The following is a 19,371-nucleotide window of genomic DNA, read 5'->3' on the forward strand; positions in this document are numbered from 1 at the left end:
CGCAGGACAGAAACTAGCAGTAGGAGATGTGAAGGGCCTGTTAATATCAATATTAGGGGATAGAGCGGATGACATTTGGAAAAGAGCGGGATTCCATGGGGTAACAATAACGAACACATCGCATGATGGGGCACCATTTGCAAACTGCAGACATGCGCTATGGCAGGCACTGAGAGTGCAGTACCCAGACACATCAGACATAGGAGCCATTACTTCCCGTAAAATGGGTGAAAATGAGGATCCTGTTGATTATATCCAGGATGTTCAAGAGAAGTGGCGCATGGAAACTAGAGAACAATGGGACAAAACACCAGCCATATTTTATCATATACTAGTACAAGGGCTCCCAGAAGGAGTTCAAAAACAACTAAAGAAAGTAGTGGGGATGGAAGCAAAACCATGGCCAGAAATACAACTGACTATAGTACATCACTGCAGAACATGGCAAGGAAAAATGAAACAAAAGGAAGAGGATAGGAAAACAGAAGAGGCCAAATTAGTACAGAAAAAACTTACTAAATACACAATGGAAGGGGCACTAATAACTACGCCCACACCAATGGCCCAAAGCCCAACGCAAGTAGTGGCTGCACAAGATCCCGCACAAATAACGCCTCCACAAGGTGTAATACAGCAAGTGCCGCCTCTGCAATTACACGCACCAAACATGGGAGGAGGGTACCCAATGCAAGGAACTGGGTATTATAGTTATAACAGAGGGAGAGGAGGGTTTATGAGGGGGAGAGGATATGGATATAATACCCAACAACAGGCTGGGGGACTAAGAAATAACTACCCCACAGGGCAACCCGTATACCAGGACAACACAGGGAGCTTCCCATGGCAAAACAGGGAACCACCCGTGTGTTGGAGCTGCGGACTATTAGGACACATGTCACGTACATGTAGGGTCAGGCCAGGAACACCAGCATGGAATGAACAAGCACAACCTAGGACATTACAAGAACAGCAGGGCATAAAACAACAGCAGACGTCACAAAAAGGGAGTGACCCACAACAACAAACAACACAACAGCCACAAACCTATTCACTGCCACAACAACAAATAACACAGTACCTGCCACCGCCACAACAACAAGTAGCGTTAATACAACCACCACCCCAAAATGAACGAACACAATTGGGTGGGGTGACGGTGTTGGGACACAACCCTTACACAGGGAATGGCCAATCATTGTACCCCCAATAGGCCAGCCCACAGACGGCCTTGGTGTGTCCCATCCTGTCAGTAACACCTAATAGTGCGGAGGAACCACGCATAGAGGTAACGATAGGTGACAAAAAATTATCATTTCTTGTTGACACCGGGGCAACCCGGTCTTGCATAAGGGAAGGTAAATTTAAGATGTCAGGCGAAGCCATGAACACCCAAGGATTTTCTGGGGCTAAAGGGTTGGTTCCATTTACTGATAATGTTCCCTTATCTATTGGAGATTATGATCTGTCAGTTCCACTCTTGTATTATAGTGCCTCACCAGTAAATATACTGGGGAGGGACATAATGAACAGGTTGAACATGACGATCTCCTTTACAGAGGATGGCATAATTTGCTCTACTCCAGGGATTAACATGTTCGCAGCACGACAGATTTTGCAAGCATACTGTGGACAGACAGCGATTAGGGCGGAGCCAGTAGATGGCGAGATATTCCAATATGGCACTGACATGGCATTTGCATGGATGCCAGGGATAGAAGGGAAAATATGGAGGAGACCAGCAGCCTATCTATTCCGACCAGAAACACCAGTTAATGAACTAGAAGGGAAGGTGTTTGTAGTGGACATTGAGAGCATTATTGCAACAGCTGATTATGTTGCTGTGCACGCCCAAGATAAAGAAGGGAGAGCATGGAGGGCGATGATAGCACTAGCAGAAGGATGTAGGCTGACCCAGGTGTCAGATGAAGAGCTGTTCTCAGAAGAAAAGGAAGAAAATGAAATGGTGTTCATGATGAGTGTAGAAATGTGGCTAAGAGTGGCTCACAAACAAGTAGCACAGAAAATTGCAATGGCACTTGAGGCACCCGCAGGCACCCCAGTCCCATTTTTTAAGGAGGATATGTCAAAGGTGCCCAAATCATTATGGACTATTAGCCCTTATGACGTGGGATGCATAAAAAGCATAGGGGGTGTAAGGATAAAATTGAAAAAAGGTGCCATACTACCAAGAGTTAAACAGTACCCATTGTCAAAAGAGGCAGATGAGGGCATATATGAAACCATAACGGCCCTTATAAACAATGGCATATTGGTCCCCTCAGAATCACCATGTAACACAGCTGTGTACCCGGTGCGCAAGGCTAAAGGGGGGTCTTGGCGCTTCATACAGGACCTCAGACCCTTGAACAACATAGTAGAAGCAGAGTATCCAGTAACAGCAAACCCGGCCACAATATTGTGTGGCATTCCAGCAGAAGCATCACGATTTACAGTGATTGACCTTAAAAATGCTTTCTTCTCAATACCATTACACCCAGACTCACAAGATTTGACAAGCTTCACTTACCGAAATACAAAGTGGAAACATACCAGATTACCACAGGGGTATTGTGAATCACCCTCAATTTTCAATAGAGTAATACAGATGGATTTGGGTAACGTTGAGGTGGAAAGCACAGTGTTACAGTATGTGGATGACATAATAATTTGTAGTACAAACGAAAGCAAATGTAGAGAGGACTCCTTAAAAATGTTGACGATACTGGCAGAAAAGGGGTACAAGGTAGACATGGAAAAGATACAATACTGTCAGGAACAGGTACTTTACATTGGTCAACTGATATCCCAACATGGAAGAAGGATTGCACCACAAAGAGCACAGGCCATCTCAAGCACTCCCGTGCCACAGACTGTGAGAGAACTGCAGCAATTTCTGGGGCTGTGCAACTACTGTAGAGCATGGGTATTTGATTACAGCTCATACATAGGACCCCTGCTTGAGGGTTTGAAGGAAGCAAATAAAGGGGAGAAAAAGTTGGGATGGACTATGGAAATGAGGGAGGCATTTGACGAATTAAAAGACGCGATATCAACTGCTCCAGTACTTGCATCCCCAGACTATGAGCGGCGCTTCTTTATATTTTCACATTGCGACTCAGCCGTGATGAAAGCAGTATTGGCCCAAAAAACTAGCATGGGCTATAAACCAGTAGCATTTTACAGCGGTCACTTAGACCCTATAATGTTAGGCCACTTCTCTTGTGAACAAGGTCTTGCTGCAGCTGCTTTTGCAGTAGAAAAAGCATCAGCAATAACTATGGGGTGTCCAACTACACTATTTGTGGAACATGCACTATTTGCGATATTGAATAAACCTAAGTCCACATTAACGACACAGAGGGCATCAGGTTATGAGATTATTTTGTCTAAAGCTGAACTGGCAATTGTTAGATGTAGCACGGTTAACCCTGCAAGGTTCCTAGCAGAAGTAATTGAAGAGGGAGATTACGCCCACGACTGCACCCAAGTAACTGAAATATACTCATGTACTAGGAAAGTTGAAGAAAACGCACTAGAGGGAGGTGAGCTTTTGTTTATTGATGGGTCATCAACTATTGATCAAGGAGATGGGATACGAAGGACTGGGGCAGCAGTAGTAAAAATGATGGAGGCGCCGGTGTGTGTGGCTATGAAGTGTGTACAATTACCACAGCATTACTCTGCTCAAGCGGCGGAACTCGTTGCACTAATATTGGCATTAAAGGAAAGTTTTAATAAAAGAGTAACTATATATTCCGACAGTGCATATGTTACATCCACTGTCCACTCAGGGCTATCAAAATGGAGAAGGAGAGGGTTTAGGAGAGCTGATGGCACTCCAGTACAACATGCCCTCTTGTTGGCTGAACTAATTGAAGTAATAAACGACCCCCAAGAACTAGCCCTAGTAAAATGCACCGCACACACCAATGGAGAAGACTACGTTTCAAAAGGAAATGCAGCAGCAGACGCACATGCGAAATATGCTGCATATTTTGGTGAGATATGGAACCCCACAGACTCACAGAGAGGGAGAGGGAGGGGAATAGCGAGGGAGATGTTAATAAGAGAAGGGTACACCCATCTCCCAGCCACACAGATTATGGAGCTACAAGCGGCTGCACCAATGGCCGAAAAAGAAGTATGGGTGAAAAGAGGATGCACAATGTCACCAACCGACGCACTATGGCGCCAGGGTGGCACTGGGAAAGTTGTAATACCGTTGGCACTGTTAAATACCGCCTTAAGCCAATTACATCACCCTGCCCATACAGGCAAGGAAATAATTGCAGCACGAATTAGAGAAGATTGGTTTTGTCCCGAGTTAACCTCCCATGTGTCAAATTTTATCAGCAATTGCCTCACATGTCAACAGTTTACGGCCGGTCATACTCTAAAAGTGATAAGAGGTACAATACCCCGGCCAGAAGGACCTTTTCGGCACCTTCACATTGACTATGTTGATATGATCAACATCTGTCAAGGCAATAGGTATATGATTGTAGTAGTATGTCCATTTTCTAGGTGGATTGAAGCAGGGCCCTGTTCACACCCTGATGCGTTTAGAGCAGCCAAATTCATAGTAAGGGAGGTCTTCCCCAGGTGGGGAGTGTGCGAGGTGTTAAGATCAGACAACGGCCCCCATTTCGCAAATGAAATGTTCCAGCATATTAAATCCCTGCTGAACATTAAACACAAATTTGCATGTGCATACCACCCACAGGCTAATGGTGTATGTGAACGCCTGAATGGCCTATTGAAGGAGGCAATTGCTAAAATACAACAAACAACAAAGAAAAGTTGGTTGTATTGCCTTCCGTTAGCATTGTTTGAACTTAGAAACAGGCCAGGGTCCGACCACCACCTCACCCCTCACGAAGTGGTTACTGGACGTCAAATGCGCCTTCCCCTAACACCAACGTCAAGGGCATTCACCGATAACGAAAGTTCAGCGAATGTGTTAGGAGATGAAATGTATCAATATGTGTCTTCTTTGATTACTAGTGTCGTGTTTGTGTCTCAACAGCTCGAGCGCACACGGGGCGGGTCTACCAGCAATCAAGAAAAAGACGAAAGTACGGAATTGGGAAAGGAGAACTCGTGCAAACTTGCCAAAGGTGACCACGTACTACTTCGCAATTTCAATAGAAGGTGGCACGAGAAGAGGTTCACTGGCCCCCATCTGGTAGAGGACGTATCAACAAGAGCAGTAAAACTAAAGGATAAGCGTGCCTGGAACCACCTACATGACGTAAAGATCTACAAACTGCAGACCCGCCCCAGCGCCAACGACAGGTCCATTGGAAGAACAGCAACAACATCGCCGACAGCGGAAGAAAGTTCCACCACAGACAACGACCCAATTGTTCCCTCGGAGACAATAACTGACGAAGAAGGGGGTGACCCCCATACTGCCCACCCCATGATCACTCGCTCAAAGAGTAAAAATACTTCCGCCATCTGAGCGCAAACCCCCCCCCATTGACTGCTAAGTACAGTTGTAACTAAAATTGAAGGACATTGCTTGCACCAATACACATGTAAACACGTGAATGTTCTCTTTTTCTCTCGCACATACAGGAACTGCGTAATATTGTATTGTTAAGAAAAGCTAATTAACAAGTTCAGTGTGCAGGTGTAGATGGTGCTGCCAGACGATAACTACCCAGAAGAATTGTCACACCAATTTGTATACGAAATAAAGAGGCCAACATACTTAAAAAGGAGAAGGGTACGTGTATACTACACAGCCTTCCTCCTGGCCATAGAATATTACATGCCCCACCTCCGCCCATACTTGCCGGTCCTAAGAGACCCATCACTTAGAGTAGCGTGGGAGCAGCTCTTCGCCTGGGCACTGAATGACCACTTGATAGGGAGAGCTTAAAGGAAACAAAACTAACATTTAATAACGAGCACTTTTGAGAATTTTTAGGCGGGCAACTGTAACGTCGCAAGAATAAGCTGCCAGGACCGCAGCAAGGTAAGAGCAAAATGCCGGTGAAATTAGCATATGTAATAAAAATAATAGGGATTTTTATGATCACCGGATTCTTGGCTGCCTCTGTCTGGCAGTACAGCTATGCTATTGATTTTATTGCTGCACCCAAACTTAATATACCCCCGTCCCCTGCTGCAACAGGTGTTACGTCAGGTGGTAATCGTAATTTTGCACCCAAGCAAAATAGAGTTAAACGCAGCACGTACTCAGACAATAAAGGTATTGATAATTATGTACAAGATTCAGCACACGTCACAAACAACATATGGTACCAACACATGACCCGCATTGTTAAGCAGACAACTGAGGATAGCTGTTACGTTTGCTCATTAATACCATACGCCATGAGCGCTTCACGAACATTTGTTGCCACAGAAATAGATGAAAAAACAGCACAGTGCATAATATATTTGGCCCTGTTCCAAACGAAAGGAAGATTTCAAGGAACAGTAGTGCACATGACATGGAAAACACGAGATTCATACCCATATGAAAACAACTTCCTCAAGACCTATCTGAGTTATCACAAGACCAGTTTACATGCTGAAGCATTCAGGTACATAACGAGTGGCCCTGCAAAAGGAGAAACAAAGAAGGTAACACTGCAGTATCTACCATGTGATTGGTACGCAACTGAAGTTCCGGGTAAACAAGGATGCTGGGAGAGGCCGCTACTGACGATAACAGGAAAGGTGTTCCTGGGCAACAGCTGGGAGATAGGAGTGGTTGGCAGCAACATGGTAACAAAAGAAACTATCTCAACTATCGAGACACACAATCATCGATGTTGGACGACGTGGATCAAGTATGTACCAATGCTCACGTGGGTAGAAGAAGATGAAGACCCGATAACTATACTACCATTGACTGCGCCTAAAGTATGCTACCAGCATAAAGGAGAGGTGGACGTAGGATATAACACCAATTGTGCAAGCGTGATGGAGTTGCCTGAGGGGGGAGCGGGAACAGCAGTAATAATGGACCATTATTGGGCCTGTGGAGAAAAGGCATATCATACACTGCCTCCCCTGTGGAATGGTGTGTGCACAATGGTACACGTCAATGTACCATCACTAGTGGTACCTAAGAAGCATGTCGATGTGGCGAAATTTCCTAAAATGGATGAAGGGGATAAGAGAAGAAAGAGATCTGCACCACTTCAGAAGGAGCAAGGAAACAGGACCAACAGCAATGATACTGTCCTAAACAGGAGAAAAAGACAAGGAGAGCCATTGACAGGAAATTACCTGTGGGGAAGGTCGGAAACGGAACTAACATCAATACCGCCAGAACACAGACTATTCAGCAGAGCAGCAATGTTCTTCTCCTCAATAATACATCCGGGACTGCAGGCATACGCAAACGCAAAATGGCTCCAAATAACAAGGTGGGAACTAATGATGACCATCAATTCAACAGTAAATGGGTTCAACGCAATTAAAGAGGAGCTGCGAGCTGTAAGGATGGTAGCACTCCAGAACAGATATGTATTGGACCTTCTCACAGCAATGGAAGGAGGAGTTTGTGCAAAAATAGGACAATCTTGCTGCACGTTCATACCTGCCAACGATGCTGACAATGGTACACTGACAGAAGCAGTTTCACAATTGGCCCAGATGCACTCCAAAATGATGGACGAAAGTAACGGTGTAAACAAGGATAAGAGCTGGTTTTCACTATTATGGTCATGGATGCCATCTTGGCTGTCAGATGGACTGAAAATAATAGTGGGATGTGCTATTTTGGCTGGAGCTACCCTGATCATAATTAGATTTTGGAAGGCCCGGAAAGCACGAACGACTGACGAGTTGCTGGAAATGGTGGGAATGCACCCCTTAATGCCAGCAGATGACGGCCAGCATACAGGTGTGATAATACAAGAAAGGGAGAAGTTGCGCACCCAAATCATCACCAATCATCTAGACCCACCATCAGTGAAGATTGAGAACCCAAGGAACCCCAGGAGCTACATAGGAAGATGGGTATACTGTACTCCTGGAGGAACATGTGAATACATGTATTGGTCATTTGAAGATCATGTAAACCATTATGGACATCTCGGAGGGATAACTAAGATATGGAGGGTAAGAGGAGATAACGAGAAGGATATGTTTGTGGTCAACAGGTCGACCAGAGGGGGGACTGAAGTGGGAGAATGGAAGAACAGGCTCCCGTCCTTCACCTCTCGCGCTTGGCCTAGAGGGTCACGGCCCAGACACCCGCCGCGAGAAGAGTTTGTCCATTTACCAGACGACCAGGTACCCTGGTACAGGAACATACGGATGTGTCCACCTGCCTGCCCAACAGCCCGCACTGGCCATGCCGACCCCTGCGGCTCGGATCAGCTAGACTAAAAACCACACGTCGTTAGAGATGCCATGACGACCTAGACAACGGGAAGCACATCTGTACAAGTATACACACTTAACATTTCCACACCAATCTACACGAAGAACATACTCAGTGCTCTGACGTAGGCGACAGGCATATTCACGGACGTGCATCTTTATTATTTTTACATAGGCTTTCAGAATGCAGAAACGCAAGATGCATCATGAACTCATCTATAACGCTTGCTCACGCTTCCCTTGAAACCCGTTACCACCATGAGAGGTATAATGGAAACACGATACTGGTCATGGAAATGTATGCTACTATAATCTAAAGCACCTATGAACCAAACAGACTACTTAAGCACCAGGCCCGAGTAGGCCGCAAACAAGAGCTCCCGTGGACGTTAACAAAGCAAGAGTCAGGTTGCTGATCCTGCAGAAAGAACCCGATGGAGCAACCAGCCAAGGTCGCAATGTTGCAAGCCCACATCCAAGAACAAATCATCAAAGGCACGATGTTGCAACCTCGCACTCCGCGTACCAACGTTAAAGTCATATCTACAAATTAAACCAGACACACAGTGGAAAAGCAATATTAATTGTGCAGAATTCTGCCTCAAACACGGTCCCGCCTCACGTGACCAAGCCGAATCTGACGAGATGCCAAAACCCAGGAGAGAAAAGGCGTCTGGGTCCCTCACTACGAGACACAGGCCGAGACACTTGAAAGGCTCAATGGACACCTGCTACAGTGGGAGCGGTCAGCCTTCCACCTATGAATAAATCCTCACATTGTCTGCACGTACCCATATTGAAACATTGTTGCAAACACAGGTACACCGAGAGCTGGGAACAACGGTGGTCCCAGGCTGGGGAGCTCACGGATGCACCAATCAGAACATGGGGCTCTTATCTCAGACGTCAGTAACATTAGCCAATCCTCAGGAGCCTTCATGTAACAATTCTTATGTATCCAATTATAGGGACAACCCAGATATACCACCTGACTACACCTTGTCCACTAATATCATTCTCTATATGTGTACTATACTAACCCTACCACTCGAGCAACCAATTAAGAGTGGCGATAGGTTTTTTGTTAACTTTCTGAAGTGACGCAAGTAGCGCGTCATAATGCAGTAAAAAGGGCCTGCGAGCCCCACGATTATGTGTGTGTCAGGACGGACGCGTACGCTCCTTGACCCATCCCTGCCGTTTTGTGTAAATAAACAGCAGAGTCGCCTTGCTCCTTGTGTGTGTCTCATACTCTATCTCATCTGGGATATACGGGAGGAGTTGGGGCCTCCCTGCCCGGAGGTCTGCGGACGGCCCGGCCGACCCCGGCAGAATTTCCCCCCGACAGCTTCAAGAGAGAAATACTAGAGGAAGCTCCCATTCATCCTAAAGGGGCCAACACTAGGACGAAGACTCGCCCATATTATAAGGAGATGAACAAGAATGAAGCTACATGAAGTGATACATTACTTTTCAAAGGACAGGAAAGGATGAAGATCCAAATGTATTTTAAGATAATGGTACCAGGACGAAAGTGCATATTAACATTTAAGAGAGAGGAACCAGGGATGAAGCTACACATTCATCGTCAAGGGAGCAGTAACGGTATAAGAAACAGATTCATTGTTAAGGGCGCAGTGCCAAGAAAAGAAACAGATTCCTTATTAAGGGGCGGTACCATGATGATGCCTCAACATTAATCTTCAAGGGAGTGGCATCACGATTATGCTACCTATTAACTTTTAAGAGAGAAGTGTCAGGGTGACCTGTACATTCATCTTCCAAGAAGTAGTAACCAGGATGAAACTACACATTCATCTTCCAAACGTGGCATTTGTATTTGTATTTATTTTATTTGTAAATCGCATCCTTGCCCTGAGGCATCTGGGCACGTAGTTACAAGAAGGTGGTTACAGGCAGGCATAGCATGTTCCCCTCGGGGAGCAGTCTTACAGAGAAAAAGCAATGTAACTTACAGTGATACAACTAGTGACATAGCAAAGCAATTTACACCAAGTTACTCCAGCGTATAGCGGAGACTTGAGGCTAAAGTAAAGGCTGTAAATGCGAGAGAGAGGAAGAGAGAACATAAAGAGTTAGACCAGGGAGAGAAGTGCTCGAGTGCTGCGGTGGCACCTATGATGAGGGTGTAGTAGGCTCATCAAGATTGTGAAGCCAGCGTTTGGTGTTAGTTTTGAAGGAGTGGAACGTCGGTTCTGACCTGAGTGTGGAGGGGGTGGTGCTCCATAGTTTGGCTGCGAGGACTGGGAAGCTAGATCCCCCAGCAGACTGTAGCTTAAATCTGTGAATAGAGAGTGTGTTGACATAGGCTGATCTCAGATGCATGTGCACAACATGCTGTGAGTACCTGCTGGTCAGATAAGCTGGTGCCAGGTTATTCTGGGCCGAGTAAGTTAAGGCTAAGGTTTTGAGCGAAATTTGCTGCGTGACAGGTAGCCAGTGGAGGTTGCGTCTGATGTCTGAAATGTTGGATGTTCTAGGGATGTTGAGAGCGGCCCTGAAGGCATTGTTTTGTACAACCTGTAACTTGTCAATGTTTTTTGGCTAGTCCCTAGGTAGAGGGCATTGCAATAGTCTATTTTTGCCATGATTAGTGTTTAGCTAAAATGGTGCAATTCTCAGTGTTCAGGAAGGGTCTGCAGGCTGTGATGAGTTTACAGGTATAGGCTGAGGCAGATGCTATGGCGTTGGTTTGTCTGGTTAGCGATAGTGTGGTGTTGAGATAAATGCCTAGAGTTTTAGCTACATTCGGCACTTTAATGATGTTGCCGTCTTTGGTGAATGATTTATATGCTGGGTTGAGTTTAGCTAGTTTGGTGTGCGATCCAAGGATAAGTAGCTCCGTTTTCTCATCGTTGAGGCAAAGCCCGTGATGAGCCATCCAAGCCTGGATGATAAGGTAGATATCATTAAGTTCCTTTGCGTCAAGAGCAAAGTCACCAGAGATAGGGATGAGTATCTGGGTGTCATCAGCATAGTAGGTGTATGAGACACCCAGATAGTCAAGTATGTCAAAGAGAGGCTTGGTAAACACATTGTATAATGTGGGTGATACGCAAGATCCTTGGGGGACTCCACAAGGGACAGGTGCAGGTTCAGCTGAGGCTAGAGGGGAAAAAACCCTCATGGTTCTGTTTGCTAAGAAAGAACTGATCCAGGACGATGCTGAGTCCGAAAAGTGCGCAGCAATTTTTGAGATGGTGGCAGAATTTTATGATCAACTAAGTCGAATGCTGCTGACAGATCGAGCAAGAGGAGGAGTGCCATCTTGCCCTTATCTTTTAGATCGTCAATTTGAGTTTTTAAGTCAATCAAGGTGGTTTCTGTGCCGTGTCTAGGATGGAAGCCGGATTGACGAAGACCAAGTAATTGGTTTGATTCAAGATAATCCTGAATTTGCAGGGATGCAGCGCGGTCCAGAATTTTTAGAAGGTATGGTACCGCAGTGATAGGCTTATAGTTGGCAGGGTTGCTTGGGTCAAGGGAGGGTTTTTTGATTCATGGGATAACCCAAGCATCCCAATCTAAAGGTGGCATTTATAAAAGTCGTGGTGAATGGTGCAATGTCATGCGCAGCTTCCTTGATGGTAGGTGCTGGGCAAGTGTCGCCTTGAGAATTTGAAGGTTTAAGCTTTTTGATAATATTTTCCACTTCCACAATGGATAGCGGAGAGAAGCTAAAAGGTTTTAGAGGGCGTGTGGGGACTGGGAGGTCGAGCGGAGGTGTGTTCAGTGAAAGATCGGTTAGGGTGTTCTTTTTGGCATTCATTTTCACTTGCAATAAGGTAATTTTATCTAACAGTGCCTTTTGAATATTTGAACACCAGGCAGCGTCAGGGGAGCAAGTAACCAAGGGGGAAACAGGAGACTCTAGTTCCAAGAGGATTTTAAAGAGTTCCTTCATGTTTGATTGGGCCTGAGTGATACGTTTGTTGTAGACATCTTTTTTGGCTGCAAGAATAGCAGCTTTGTAGGTGGAGGATGCCAGCCTTTCTTTTTTCTATGCTTAAGTCTCTAAGATGTGGAGTGAACCAGGAGTTCAGATGCGAACAAGGTTTCTGTTTACGCAATTTGAGCGGTGCAATAGTATTGAGGGCTTTGAGCATGGCCTGGTTGTAAATGTCCACTAAGGCTGTAGGGTCTGAGTTGGTGGTCAAAATGGTATTTAGAAGAGGAAGGATGATAGGAAGGAGTTTCTCGGTCGTGATATCCTTTTTATTGCGTTAGAATGGCCGGGGCTAGATTGGGTTTGGAATATTGTGCCTGGAATTAATAGCAAAGGTTATTTTGTAGTGGTCTGACCACATGCAAGGGCTCACAGAGATCAAGTTAAGCTTGCAGTTTAGGTCAGCCACCCAGTCGAGCATGCAACCTTTGATGTGAGTGGGCTCTTTGATGTGTTGGGTGAGTCCAAAATCATTTAGAGTGTTTAGGAGGTCAGTAGCTTTGGGATCATTCTCATCTAGGTAGCCTAAATTAAAGTCACCAAGTAGAAGGATCTGCGAGTTGGGCTTGGTGCTGGAGGCAAGGATGGAGGATAAGTCATCAATAAATGAGGTGATAGGGCCTGGGGGCCTATATATGAGATGTGCTGTAATAGTTTGGATGGGGGAGATGGGTAGCTTGAAGGATAGAAGTTCAGAAGATGGAATCTGGCTGATAAGCATAATTCTAAGTTCAAGTGAACTTTTGAAGATGACGGCTATTCCTCCACCATTAGATTGATTGGAGTCCCTGTCTTGTCTAATAATGTAATCATTGTCTGGGACGGCAAGGGAAAGTGCACGGCCAGATGCCATATGCAGCCAAGTTTCGGTGATAGCCAAGAAGTCAAGATTACCGGAGGTAATCATGTCAGCAATATCAAGGGCATGCGCAGAGGGAGCGGGCATTGATCAGGGCACCAATGAGTTTCGTATTATTTGCCTTGATAAGGCCTGAGGTCCGTGGTGGTGAAGGGTTTATGTTTGTGTCTGGTGCTGAGGTAGGGATGTGTGTTGGAGAGTGGTCAATGGCTGGTTGTGTGAGTGTGGAATCGGGGTAAAGGCCCTGGTGGCACGATCCCAGAAGGAGTCTAGATGCTAGTCTCTGGTTTCTTTCGAGTGAGGTGCATGGTTGACTCACGTGAGTGCAGACTGGGTCAAAGATGATTGGCTAAGAACATGACATGGACTGGAGGATCTGCTAACGGGAGGAAAGGTTTGTGAAGGGGGGAGGTGTAGTCTCATGGCTAGTCTCAAGTTGCGGGCATGGGTGGCGATGGGCTGAGTCAGTGATGTGACTAAACTAGCTATACACAGGGATTGGATGGTAAGGGCACGGCAGCATCTAGAACCAAGTCTCGAGTTTCTAATGCTTGTGGTGCAAGGACGATTTGGTGTGGGTTTAGTGGCAAAGTGAAAAATCCAGAGGGCTGGGTCGTTCAAATACGGGTTGGGGGCAGCCATGGTGGATAGGGCTGGTGGATAATGTGGGCGGGAGTGGAGAGTGTCAGTTGTGGGCCAGGAGTGCAACTGAGCACTAGTGATGCTTAATGGCAAGATCAGGAGCAGAAAAGACAGTAAGGCACAGGATCTGAAGTACAGTGACAGGCTGTAGGTAAGCTGCAATCTGAGGGACCGAAGCGGTGGGCAGGAGGTGTCTAGGGTTGGCAACATTTTACACTGAATCACCGTGGGCTAAATGCAAGATCAATGGTATAGAAAACTCAATAGTGTCAGCGGCTGAGTTGCAATAACAAGACACAGAAGGCAAAATACACTGTCAAAATGCTAAATGCAAAATCAGGCGCGGACAGCTAAATAAAATGACCTCATGTCAAATGCTAAATGCAGAAACGATGGTGCAGAGGGCTAAAAACAAGGCGACGGTTAATTGCATTGACAGGATGCGGTGGGCTAGATCTAATCACAGTGGCAGCAGGTTGAATGTGATGACCTATGCATAAATGCGAAGCTCATTGCAGAGTGAACTGGGGCACAGTGAGACATTTGCAGACTTGGGAGCTAGGCTGCGAGTTCGTATGGATGTGTGCACATGGCAGTAGGTACAATTTGAATCGAAATATCGATCAGACGAGGAGGCAGGTGTCATCCAAAGTGAGGCATTGTGAGCCAGGATTTAACTACACATTCATCTTTCAAGAAGTGGTACCAGGATGAAACTACAAATTCATATTCCAAGAACTAGTATCAGGATGAAATTACGTATTCATCTTCCAAGAAAATGAACTAGGATGGACCTACACATTCATCTTCCAATCAGTGGCAGCAAAATGGAACTACACCTTCATCTTCCAAGAAGTGGTAACAGGATGTAACTATACATTCATCTTCCAAGAAGTAGCATGAGGATGAAACTACACATTCATCTTCCAAGAAGTGGTAACAGGATGTAACTATACATTCATCTTCCAAGAAGTAGCATGAGGATGAAACTACACATTCATCTTCCAAGAAGTGGTACCAGGATGAAACTACACATTCATCTGTCAAGACGTGGTACCAGAATAAACTACGCATTCATCTTCCAAGAAGACTTATCAGGATAGAACTATAAATTCATATTCCAAGAAGTGGTGCCAGGATGAAACTGCACATCCATCTTCCAAGAAGTGGAACTAGGAAGAAACTACACATCCATCTTCCAAGTCGTGCTACCAGGATGAAACTTCACATTAATCTCCCAAGACATGGTACCAGGGCAGAACGATACATTCATCTTCCAAGAAGTGGCACCAGGAAGGAACTACACATTCATCTTCCAAGAAGTGGCACCCAAATGGAACTACACATTCATCAAGAAGGAGCACCAGGGTGAAACTACACATTCATCTTCCAAAAAGTGATACCAGAATAGAACCACACATTCATCTTCCAATATGTTGTACCAGGATGAAACTACACATTCACTTTCCAAGAAGTAGTGCCAGAATTAAACTACAAATTCATCTTCCAAGTGCATATTCATCTTCCAAGAGGTGGCATCAGAATTGAATTAGGCATTCATCTTTCAAGGAGAGGCACCAGGATGAAACTACACTTGGATCTTCCAAGAAGTAGTTTCAGGATGGAACTACACATTCATCTTCCAAAAAGTGGTACATGATGAAACTACACATTCATCTTCCAAGAAGTGGCACCAGATTGGAACTACACATTTATATTTTATTATTATTATTATTATTATTATTATTATTATTATGCAAATTATTGAGGGCAGCCCTGCCTTCGGGAAGCAACTCGGCACTCTACAGCTCATAAGGGGAAGTACAGGGTGAGGGAAGCAGAGACACAAGGCAGAAGGGGACTAAGAACAGGGGAGAGGGAGGGCGGGCAATTAGGCCGCAAGGGATCTAGAAGCACCCAGGTGAGGGAAGAGGGGGGAGCAGAACACCCAATCTCGCGTAGGGTGAGGCGGGGAGGGTGTGTGGACCTGGGTGTTAGGAAGGAGCCACTCCTTGAAGAGGAGGGTCTTGCTCTTTAAGGGAAGGGTACCTGGATGGAGCTTTGCATGGAGCGCCCATGACCAATCTATGCCTTCGTCTTTTCAGGGAGCAGAGCCATGATGAGGCTGCAATTTCTACCTCAAAGGAGAGGCACCAGGTCTCTTTAAGCTGCCTGCAATCCAAGCACGAGCTTCTCGGCCAGGAGGGGAATGGAAACTGCACCAGGGGCAGGGGCAACAGTGAGCAGCGGTGGGTGGCTGCGTTTAAATAAATGATCCCAGAGCGCAGCTGTGATTTCCAGCCCTAAATGTCAAATACAAAGGTTCACCCAGAAAAGGAATCACACATCCCAGACGAAAGATGGCAAACCCAGAGCAGAGACGCAAAGAGTGCATACAGCGACTTCCTGCAGACGTCACTGCGCCCTTCCCCAGCAAAGCTGCTCTCCCGTTTAAGACGGCAGCACATGTGTCATCCTCGACACGATTGTGTTTTATTGTGTTTTTCTTACGCCCACCCCTTGCCACGCTGGAGCACAAGCATATACAGTTACACAGTTGGAATACACTGAAGCTACACATCTTCTGCCCCCCCCGCCGCCTGTTTATTCCATCTTGAGTGATATATGCTGAGCAAGCACTCTGATGCTTTCTGCGGCATGCAATTTATGATTCGCCGTAAAAGAAAAATTCCTTGAAAAATAAATCACAGCTTTGAGGGGGAAAGCAGACCCCCTGCTTCTATTGCTTCTAAAATGCAATAGAGAGTAGAGAGCTGTGAATCTCTGCTAAATGATACGAGTATAAGCACACAGGCCCACACAATGTATGCATACATTGTGTAAAACAGATCAAGCAATCGCAAGCAAGCTCAAACAAATATATATATATATATAAAAGAAAGGCAGTGCCCCATTGTGTGCTGTCTCAGACGACACAGCACAATAGCATGCAGGATTCAGAGGGCTAAAATCATTCCAAGAACTTGCGAAGCGCTTTGAAGCACTTCACTTGTGGATAAGCGCTTAACAAATAAACAATTACAATTACAACCAACACGCGAAATCTTAATGCAAGAAAGAGTAGAAGCTCGGTTATCCGGCACCACTGGGAACCTGATGGTACCGGATAAACAAAAGCAAAACAGTCAGTCAATCGAATGTCTGCTGCTCAAGCTGCCCTACACGCTTCCTGGCCTATTTGCGCCGTTATCTGGCACTGAAACTTTGTTATCTGGCATTTTCTTAACTGGAATCATTACTATTACCAGCAATGGAGGTGCCAGTTAATAGAGGGTTCCAGTTAATGCGGTGCCGAATAACCAAGCTTTTGGTCTATCGTGGCAATTTCTTAACTCTTCGCATTGACATATGTGTTCCAGGGGTCTAAATAAAAGAAAAGTCATAGGATTTACACAATGGGGCCAGGTTATAAATGTCCGTGGGTGCACATTTGCGATGGCAGATGTCACCTCACAAGCCTCTAATTCACACAGAGGTTCCTGTGATGTGAAGGAGGGGCAGACAGCACGTGCCAAAACCCTGCAAAGAGCCACCCCACGGGGACGCAAGTGTCCTGCACATTCTGCACACTGCAACATGCAAAGGGCCAGCCACTGCAATTGCAGAGTGTAGCTGCCAACTTCCATTTGGAGGGCAGAAAAAGAAAAGGGAGTAGATAGGCTCATGTCAAGCACGAGCATTTCTGTTGTAGACAGATCAGTGCTGCCAGGGCTTTTTTAAAGCTGCTATGTAGCAAATCCTCCTATGCAATGGAACGTGCCTGCATCCTGCTGCAGATATTCTGGGAGGAGCACATGCAAGTGGACCCCATTTCTTTTCTGAATCGGCCCCGTGAGGTTGGTCACTTCCCACCATAAGCTATAGCCCGTGTGGGCGTCATGCTATGCCACACATGGCAACATTATTACTATAGGTCTCAGAGAGAGTTCAAGGTTCTTGATTACATTCACAGCACCCTATGGCCACCCCTGTCCCTCTCATCTGGAAGCAATGCCTCCCTAGCACAGGCGTCCTAGGCTGCAGTGCAGTAGTTCCCGAGCCCTTCCCCCTCGGCATGCTAAAAGCTAGGGTAATTATCTCTCCAGATGCCCCCAGGGACTTCCTAACTGCCCCATCTCTAGCCAACGGTTAGTGCTCTACAGGGATAGGGAATTGTGCCTTGCCGCGTCTCCTTCTACCCCGCACTTGCTCCTCTCCTTACCTCTCACTACACTCTCTCCTCCAACTCCCCCACTTCTTCTGTCCCTCTGATGTCTCTTAGTCCTTCTAGGCTTCGCCTCCATCCTTCAATGTTACTCCACCTTCTACTACGCTTCCCCCGCCACTAAACTACTACTCCCCCCTGCAGCTCCGTCCTCCACACGATGGCTCCCTGCTCCACACTACAGCACCCTGCTCCACATAACTCCTATCTGCTCCACACTGCTACCACCTCCTCCACTCTACCACTACTCCCTGCTCCACACTACAGCGCCCTGCTCCACACTGCTAGCACCTCCTCCACTCTAACAGCTCTTCCACAGTACTAAACCTTGCTCCACAGTACAGCTCCGTCCTCCATACAATGGCTCCCTGCTCCACACTACAACTCCCTCCTCCGCATTACTCCTATCTCCTCCACACTGCTACCACCTCCACCACTCTACCACCTGTTCCACACTACTGCTCCCTTCTCCACACTACTAGCACTTCCACACCACTATTACCACCTCCCACTTTCCACTCAGCCACCCTCCTTCCACTCAGTCTCACACGCTACACATACACTCTCACACTAATGCACCCAACCGCACTTACTACACTATCATGCGCATCACACCGCAGTACCGCTTGCACTCAATTTCTCCAGAAATCCCTTCCACAATCCAGCGCTCTTTCCGGCCTCTGGTTCGTCTCCTGGTCCACCACCTCCATCTCCACTGACTTCACCCGAACAACACACAATGTCCTGCTTCCCGTTTTCCTTGTTATATCCCCTTCCTCCTGCCATTGGTTGTTTTTTCCTTGTCCAATCAATCCCTATTTCTCCCACCCTGGTCGTGACATAGCAGAATCGTGAACTAGCGGGCAATGCTACACCGCTTCTCCCCATGCAGGCACGCCACAAATGACGGCAGCCCGAGGCACTCAATGTTCCATTCAGGCAAGCGGGCTGGTTCCTGTGTTGCCCTTTGGTAGGTGTTGTCGGAAGGGGCCTGCAGCCCTATTGTTAATTGTCTGGTGGTCTAAGGAAGGAACCGCTGACTGCGGTGTGTTGCCATCAGTGCTAGAGAGTGTTGTCCGTCTTCGCTCACCACTGGCGCTGGAGAACGCTGTGTGGCGTCTTCCACCAGTGGCGTTGGGCAACATTGTGAGGCTGTTCTCGCTTCAGCATAGTTGTCGCTCCACCGGTCTCTCTCGTTCGCTGCTGGAAGGTTGCTTTGGCCTCTTTGGGTCCAGGACTCTTTCTTCCAGTTGTGAACCTTGTGTGGCACTGGAGGGCTTCCTTCATTCTGGTGCTGCATGCCCTGTCTTCTCCCAAATTCATTGACTC

The 19,371-nt window shown here is 46.5% G+C and overlaps 1 protein-coding gene across 8 annotated transcripts in view; it reads right to left on the reverse strand.

Moving 5' to 3' along the window:
- RALGPS1 (Ral GEF with PH domain and SH3 binding motif 1) overlaps positions 1–19,371 on the reverse strand; it is a 2,625,553-nt gene that overhangs the window by 1,229,439 nt on the left and 1,376,743 nt on the right. The window lies entirely within an intron of this gene.

Source organism: Ambystoma mexicanum, chromosome 8 (genome assembly GCF_040938575.1).
Source record: "Ambystoma mexicanum isolate Mex_15411 chromosome 8, UKY_AmexF1_1, whole genome shotgun sequence".
Taxonomy (NCBI): domain Eukaryota; kingdom Metazoa; phylum Chordata; class Amphibia; order Caudata; family Ambystomatidae; genus Ambystoma; species Ambystoma mexicanum.